Source organism: Sceloporus undulatus, chromosome 4, assembly GCF_019175285.1.
Source record: "Sceloporus undulatus isolate JIND9_A2432 ecotype Alabama chromosome 4, SceUnd_v1.1, whole genome shotgun sequence".
Lineage (NCBI taxonomy): Eukaryota > Metazoa > Chordata > Lepidosauria > Squamata > Phrynosomatidae > Sceloporus > Sceloporus undulatus.
The window spans coordinates 33,330,321-33,338,716 of record NC_056525.1 but is presented as its reverse complement, the minus strand read 5'-3'; the positions used below and the strand labels follow the sequence as shown (position 1 = coordinate 33,338,716).

Genomic DNA, 8,396 nt, shown 5'->3' with positions numbered 1-8,396 from the left:
GGCTCCATGCTGTGGGATCCTGGGATTGGTAGTTTGTTATCACACACATACACACACACACACACACACGAAGGTCCTATACTCTTGTGTCTCTTGTACTCTTGGCAGCATCTGCACTACAAAAATAGTCCAGTTTGGCATTGATTTGATTGCCATGGCTGTGTGCTGTGGAATCATGGGATTGGTACATTATTGTGGCACTCTCTCTCTCTCTCTCACACACACACACAGAGGTAAAAACTGATGAGTGTAGGTCTTATTCCTATACTCTTGAGTGTCTTGTAGTCTTGGCTGCATCTGCACTACAAAACAATCCAGTTTGGCAGTGATTTAATTGGCATGGGGCTCCATGCTGTGGGATCCTGGGATTGGTAGTTTGTTATCACACACACACACACACACACACACACACAGAGAAAACTGATGAGTGTAGGGCTTACTGCCATACTCTTGTATGTCTTTGGCTGCATCCACACTGCAGAAACAATCCAGTTTGGCACTGATTTGATTGCCATGGTTCCATTCAATGGAATCATGGGATTGGTAGATTTTTGTGGCACACACACACAACCAAAGGTGAAAACTGATGAGTGTAGGTCTTACATACTCTTGTGTGTCTTACTCTTCTAGTCTTGGCTGCATTATATTGCAGAATATAATATAATTGGCATGGCTCCATGCTGTATAATCATAGGATTCGTAATTTGTTATCACACACACTCACACAAAGGTGAAAACTCTTGGCTATATCTGCACTCCAGAAACAATCCAGTTTAGTACAGATATAATTACCATGGCCTCATGCTGTGGAATCATGGGATTGGTAGTTCGTTGTGGCACACACACATATACCTACAGAAGTGAAAAATGATGGATGTAGGTCTTACTCCCATACTCTGTCTTTGGCTGCATCCACACTACAGAAAGAACCCAGTTTGGCACTGATTTAATTTCCATGGCTCCATGCTGTGGAATGCTGGGATTGGTAGTTTGTTATGACACACACACATATACAGAGGTGAAATCTGATGAGTATAGGTCTTACTCCCATACTCTTGTGTGCCTTTGGCTGCATCCAGTTTGGCACCAGTTTAATTGCCATGGTTCCATGCTGTGGGATCCTGGGATTGGTAGTTTATTGTGTGGCATGCACACATGTACACATACAAAGGTGATAAACGGATGACTGTACATCTTACTCCCATACTCTTGTGTGTCTTACTCTTATACTCTTGGCTGCATGTGCACTGCAGAACCCATCCAGTTTGGCACCAATTTAATTGCCATGGCTTCATGTTGTGGAGTTCTGGGATTTGTAGTTTTTGGGAGAAATTTGTCTTCCCTGTCTACAGATCCCATGATTCCATTGGATGGAGCCATGGCTATTAAAGTAGTGTCAAACTGGATGATTTCTGCAGTGCGGATGCAGCCAGAGACACACAAGAATATGAGAGTAAGATCCATACCTTTCTGTTTTGATCACTGCGTGTGTGTAAAGTTCCTTAGAAATTGAAGCTATAACCAGAGAGTAAACTCATATTTGACACAGGGTATATCTACATTGAAGAGATAACACAGTTTGACACCACTTTAACTGCAGGGCTCCATCCCATACAATCCTGGGATTTGTAGTTTTGTGAGGCACCCAGCACACTTTGGCAGAGAATGCTAAACATCTTGTAAAACTGCAGATCCCAGGATTCTATAGGATGGAGCTACAATGCTTAAAGCAGTTCAAACTACATTATTACTACAGTGTTTATGCATCCAATTGGCCTTGTTTCCAAGTAAACATGCAAAAAACAGTTAGTTTTGAATGAACACTGTTGAAGTAGCAAAATGCCACTAATGATCTTAAGAAATTTGTAAATACATTTGTGGACTAAAAGTATGGAGAGGAAAGAATCCCACCCTCGGTAACCTGCCAGTGAATATTGTGCATGTCTTTTCTATAGACCCTTTGGCGTATGGAGAATTAGCAGTGGTGACCCTTCTGGTCATTAGAGTATTTGATTTAGCATTGGGTTCAAATAGCTCTTAGGCCTAAAGCTAAGTGGCTGGACTTGGGCCATTTATTATTTCTCAACCTAGCCGAACCTTGCAGTATAGTTGCAACAGAAATACTCTCCTTCACTTGATTGTGTGGAAGTTGCTGCTTCATGATGTGCAAGATGTTCCCGGGGTAGCTGCCTTTTAAAGAGGAGTAGACAAAGGTCCAAAACACACGGCAGAAATAATCCAGTTTGAGACCACTTTCACTGCCCTGGCTCAGTGCTAGAAAATTCTGGGAACTGTAGTTTTGTGAGACATTTAGCCTTCTCTGTCAGAGAGCTCCGGGGCCACCATAAACTACAACCCCCAAGATTCCCTAGACTGAGCCAGGTCAGGCAGTTAAAGTGGTCTCAAACTGGATTAGTTCTGCTGTGTTTTGGACCCATGTCAGGGAGCTATATCCGTGGTTGGTCATCTATAATGGTAAAATGGAACGTTTGTTAGATCTCAGAAGACCAGTTTTTAGGATCAATAGTAATGGGAAGCTATTGGATTCATTTAATGGTCTACTTACAGGCTTCCCAGAAGTATCCAGTTCATCACTGTAGGAAGTGAGACGAGACAGTAGACTTCAGTCTAATTAACAGGGCATTTCATCTAATAACAAAAAGGTATAGAGGCAGCTATGTATGCTGCCCCGGACATTAACAAACAGGCTAGGCCCTAATCCTCAGTGCAACCAATGATTGCTGATGGAGAATAAAGTATTGTAGGTTTCCAAGTTGGACAAAACTCTGCCCAAGTGCTCAGCTTGATGAGGAGTTGTGTATTCTCCCTAAGGTTGTCTGCTTTGTTTTTAACATACCTAAGCATTTGGCACGCCTGTAAGAAACATATTCCAATTCCAATATGCCTTTAGCTCAAACAGTGGTGCAGAGACTGGAATTGGTTTGGATTTGGTCGCTTGCCAATTCAGGAACAGCTTTGAGGGTTATTATTTTTTAATTTTTTTAAAAAATATGGATTATAACAACTTTTGTTGTTGTGGGTCTCCAAGTCCTTTTCAACTTATGGCAACTCTATAGTGAATGTATTACAACGTTTTTCTTGGCAGAATTTGTTCAGAGGTTGTTTGCCCTTGTCCTCCTCTGAGGCTGAGAGAGAGTGGCTTGCCCAGTATCACCCAGTGGGTTTCCATGGCTGATGCCCTGGTCTCTGGAGTCATAGTCAAGCCACTACATCCTGCTAGCTTTTTTTTCTCAATGAAAAAAGTTGGTCTTGATCACTGAACAGTTCCTCATATTCCAGAGCTCCCTCTTGCCCTCTTGGAGGCTTCAAAGCTGCAAGAAGAAAAGAGATTTCCTATTTTTCACATTTTAATGTCCCAGAATTTTGTTCTGGACCTAATCTGTCGGGAAGCAGCTGGGTTTTGTGTTTCACATTCTCTGGTTTGAATCTGGGCCTTTATGTTTTTGTGTGTGAACTTTTTTTAATAAAAAAAATACCAGTATTTTTAAAGAATAAAATTGGGAGAATGAACTTTTGAAAGCGTGTAAAGATTTTAAAAATTTATTTGAAGGCTTTTTTAGCAGCAAGTTCCAACTCATAATTCCTATAGGAAAGCAGTTAACCGGTAACGGGTCGACTGTGGTGCCTAACATTTGCTTCCAAGTGACTAGACAAAGAAGGTGCTGTAAAATGTGGATGTTCTTTAAATGAGTGAGTAACTAATTGTACACTCCACTGCCTCTGTATTTGCAAGTAAGCCCCTCTAAGTCAAAAATATCTTACTCTCAGGGAAGTGCAATTAGAGCTCTGAGGTCCTTCAAAATGCTTGAGAAAACTAATTAGTATAAGCTTTGTTAGGCAAGTAGCTATTATGAACTTCTTTTCAAGGCTTAATTTCTCCATTTCTAAACTTTTAACACTACACTAATGATTTTTTTTCTATTATGTATTAAAAATCTAGTATTCTATGGAATTCAAATCATAACTCTTCTGTGAACGTCACATTTTGAGAAGTAAATCTAGATCTGCTTGGGGATATAAAACTAAACAGTCCAAGAAACCCTTTAGTCTCACTTTTGTCTTTATCCTAGCAGTGAGATCATTTGTACGTGAAGCTGCAGAAGTCTGGGATATTAGAATCCCAGGCCAGATAAAAGCAAGGAAATGAGCCACTGAGATAGCAACACCCCTTTTGCTTTTTAAAATTTTCCTAGTACTAGATACCAATCTGCAAAGTAAACAGTCTCCATGGTACCTTCAAGACTAATAGGTATCTCATGATCTAGGGGTACAACTCACTATGTCAGCTGCATGAAGCATTGTTAGTAAGCAAAATAATTTGTATACCTGTCTGTTGGTTTATATTTTTAACCATGCACATATACACACATATTAACAGCAAAGCTTCAGAATCAAGAAATTTAAGAAGTATTCTTTGGGTCTTTTAAAAAGAAAGACAGCCTCTTACATTTGATATCACTTTGGTCCTACTATTTATTGCTCTCTCTCCTCCCTTATCCGTTATAAAGAACAGCCGATAATTGTGTTGGTCTTTAAGAAGCTTGTTTTTGCTGCATCAGACTAACATGGCTGCTCCTCTGGAATCTCTAAAGTATGAATGCTAATCTCTTAGACAAACTATTAGTAACCAATTCATCACTCTAGCAAGCAGATGTTTTCACAGCTGGATGGTATGTTGGTTACCCTCTTGTAATCTTCCTGTAAACCTTATGAGATGGGCCTTTAAACTTACTAATTTAATATCTGTCAAAATTTAATTTGCATTAATTTGAGAAACAATGTAACAATTTAAAGTGGGCTTTCCTGAAAAATAGATTTATAGTCTGGAAGACATCCTTTGTGTCACAGAGCTCTTTGTGGACATTAATGCTCCACTGGGGGCAGGGAGAGTAATTTTCCTTCCATGCAGCCCTGTGGGCTGGGATTGATGGGATCCTCTTTCTCTTTCTCAGAGCTTTAAGCTGAACGTATGCTATTGGGTAGGTGTCAAAGGTTTGTGAGAAAGCACTGCTGCAAAGTCTGTAGAGCCAAGATTGGCACAGGAGGGTATTCCTCTGGAGAGAGGTGGGAGACATTTGACCCCCACACTCCCCAGCTGTACTATTTGAAAGGTAGCAGCAGCTCTCACTGCTGAATTTTGCTGGCAGCCCTGTAAAAAACAGTTTCCTCTTATAACAAAGAAAAAAATGTTCTTTCTTCAAAGTCTTTTTTAAAAGGATGTACAAACATTTTGAGTGATCATGTAATAAAATCATACCTCAGAAATCTGTAAAGGATTGGAATGTTTCTCTTTGGATTTGTGTGATCTGTGAATGTGATCCAGTGTTATCCATTTACTTGGTTGTACTTAGTTGCATACCATAGGGTACTTTTAAGCACGTGTATTTATTTCTCTTATAAATAATTTTTATTTATTTATTGCACATATATCCTGAATTTCTCCCTAAATGAGATCCAAGGTGGCTTACAATAATTTTAAAAAGGTGCAACTAAAACATTAATTTATAAAAGTTAAAGAATTAAACATCCACATAATTAAAAGTGTGCATGATTAAAAACATTATTAAAAGCACCTAAACACTTAAAGCCAATTTGAAACACATTTTCAATAAAAGATTGAAATACACACACAGTTTTAAACTGATCGTTCATAATATGATTTTATGTCGTGTCTTTTTAGCTTACCTTAGGGCAGGGAACCGTCCAATTAAAAAGATTGTATGTACAGTGCTGTGTAAATTTACAGCGCTTTATAAATAAAGGTTAATAATACTGTAATAATAATAATAATAACAATAACAATAATATGCAAGTTGCCACTTAGTGATGACAGTTTCAGTAAATACATTTACAAACCATCCAGTTTTCCTAATAATATTGTAAAACTTTTCATGTTAAGCAAGTAAACCTTTCAATCTTGCCTTGTTCACAACACAATAAGAACAGGAGAGGAATACAATCAGTTCTCAGTTTAATTCGTAAGTATAGTACTGTACTTAATTTGACACCTTCAAACCAATAAATGAACAGGAATGTTTTTGGAATTTGAACTTATCTGAATTTTGCAGTGGAATTCTCTCTTCAAAAATTGTATATAGCAATGCTTATATTAAAAATACAAAGTACACATGAGGATTTTATTTATTTATTTATTTTGTTTTTATCCCACTTTTCTCCCAAAAAGGGAGAAAACACATTAAAACAACATTTAAAAAAATTAAAATAGCCTAATTAAAGAATGAAAAGTTAAACATTTTAAACATACAAAATTTAAAACATACAAAGGTTGAAAATAATCTAAATCACACACCCCTCCCCTTAAAACCAGGCCTGCATGATTTTAAAAAGCATGCTGCAATAAAAATGTTTTTGTTTGACGGTGAAAGGCCAGCAGGGAGGGGGCCAGCCTAGCCTCCTGTGGAATATATATTAACTTGTATCGTTTTTAAAAAATGTTCCTCAAATATGTATATTAGACATGTAAAATGTGTCTGAATTTTCATGCAATTAAAAGACCTCAGTGCTTGGGCAAACTGAATTTAAGATTTAGGAAAATGTGGCATTTGGAGAAATTGACAGTTTCCTCAAATTTCAGTTGCTTTTCTCAAGATAGTCTATACTTGGAGGTCCCAAGTTCCAAAGTACTGTACATGTATTGTGTCAGTTGTAAAAGGTATATGGATTTGTTATAATACACTAGCCATGCTACTAGGGGATTCTGGGAATTGTAACCCGAAAAAGTGAGATTTCTTCATTCTCAAAATAAGATGCAGGGATGCCATTATGCAAATTACTTCTAATTCCCACTTTGTCCAGGGCCTGCAATGATACACATTGGGGCTGCAACAGGGTTGTAGAGTGTACATTTTGGGGGATGATGGAGCTGCATTTGTTTTGGTCCCCTATCACATGTTGGTCTTACTCCCAATATAGTTGAGGACAGAGGGCTGCTGAATATGCTTTATTAAATATATTACAGCAAACAGTGAAAGCATTAATTTTGGCCTATTCTTTGACTGTAGAATGGCCCTACATTAACTATTAACAAATGTTATAGGGCTTTCTGTATTGGGTTATATTTTGTGGTGCGGTTCCATACAAAACACTTAGCCTAGCACTTAACTGAACGATAGAATGCGTGAGGACAAAGAGCCAATAAGTGGATCTTCTCTTCAATAAATCAATCACCATTTGGTTATGGAACTGGCTCCACAATTCACCTCTCTAGTAATAGTGCATCCTGCTTAGTTGCAGGTTTCTTTAAAGTCATTCTCTACATGGTTAGGCCCTTCATCACTATGGAAACAGTGAGAAAGCAGCATCATGTCTGCCATAATGGGAACATTTTTTTTCCACAGCAGGCTAGCATCAGAAGTAGTCAACCTTGCTTGACAGTGCCAGGGAAGTTTGCACTGGAGTCATGCTTAGTTGGATGCTTTAAAGGATAGGCAGACCTTCAGTCTCACCCTATACAGTATCAACCAGAGATGTGCTAGTAGATCATGATTTATCTTCTACCTAGTGGTGATTCAGTCAGACCCTTTGCCCAAAGGAAGAACTTATATGCAGGACATGGGTAGAGCATCTGTAGCAGATGGCAGTCACAGCTTCAGTACTCCTAGGTCCAGGACCTAGGAACTCAGCATTTTCCCAAGTAAGGACTGAGACAGACTGCCTGAAAATGGCGGTCTGCAGGTGCCCGCTTTAACTCCGGAGGGAGGCCGCAGCTGCCAAACCGTGCGATGTCCCTCCGTAGTAAAAAGCACCCAGTTCTTCTGGGTTCTTTTTGCGGCGCCCGGGTTACGTCATGCATGATGTAAGCAATGCACTGTGACGTACGGATGCTGTGCGTTGCTTACATAAAGATGACAGACCCTGTATGTACAGGAGGCTGCTATTAGGCTGCTATTAGGCCACCGCCCGCACGTACTAGGGTTCTGGAGCATGTGGTTGCCATGTGCTCCAGAAACCTAGTTTTGGCAGCAAGATGGTGCTTTTGGCCCGTCTGACTCTGGCCAAAGACTGCTTTTCTTTCAGACAGCTCTTACAGTTGTGAAGCTTCGAATGCTTAGGCCAAAATCCACTTTGCTCCTTTTGTATCAGTTCAGGTCCTGCCCTGTGAAACAAGTCTGTTCCATCTTCTGTTTATAAACACTTAAAGGGTACCCCCCGTTGCCTAAATGCATAGGTTTCTCTCTCTCTCTCTCTGGCTTTGCTTTGCGAACGAAGATTCAGGAAGGACTCATCCGCGCTTTGTACAAGCGCATTGGTGGCTAAAAAGGCCAATCCAGGACAAACAGGTCCGGTTGCAGAAAGCACAGTGGAAAGTCTCCTTGGGTGATATTTCCGGGTTGTGGTTCTTTCGAAACTCGTTC

General features: G+C 39.6%; 1 protein-coding gene across 4 annotated transcripts in view; it reads left to right on the top strand.

The window, feature by feature from the left end:
* PLCG1 (phospholipase C gamma 1) overlaps positions 1 to 8,396 on the top strand; it is a 140,069-nt gene that overhangs the window by 963 nt on the left and 130,710 nt on the right. The window lies entirely within an intron of this gene.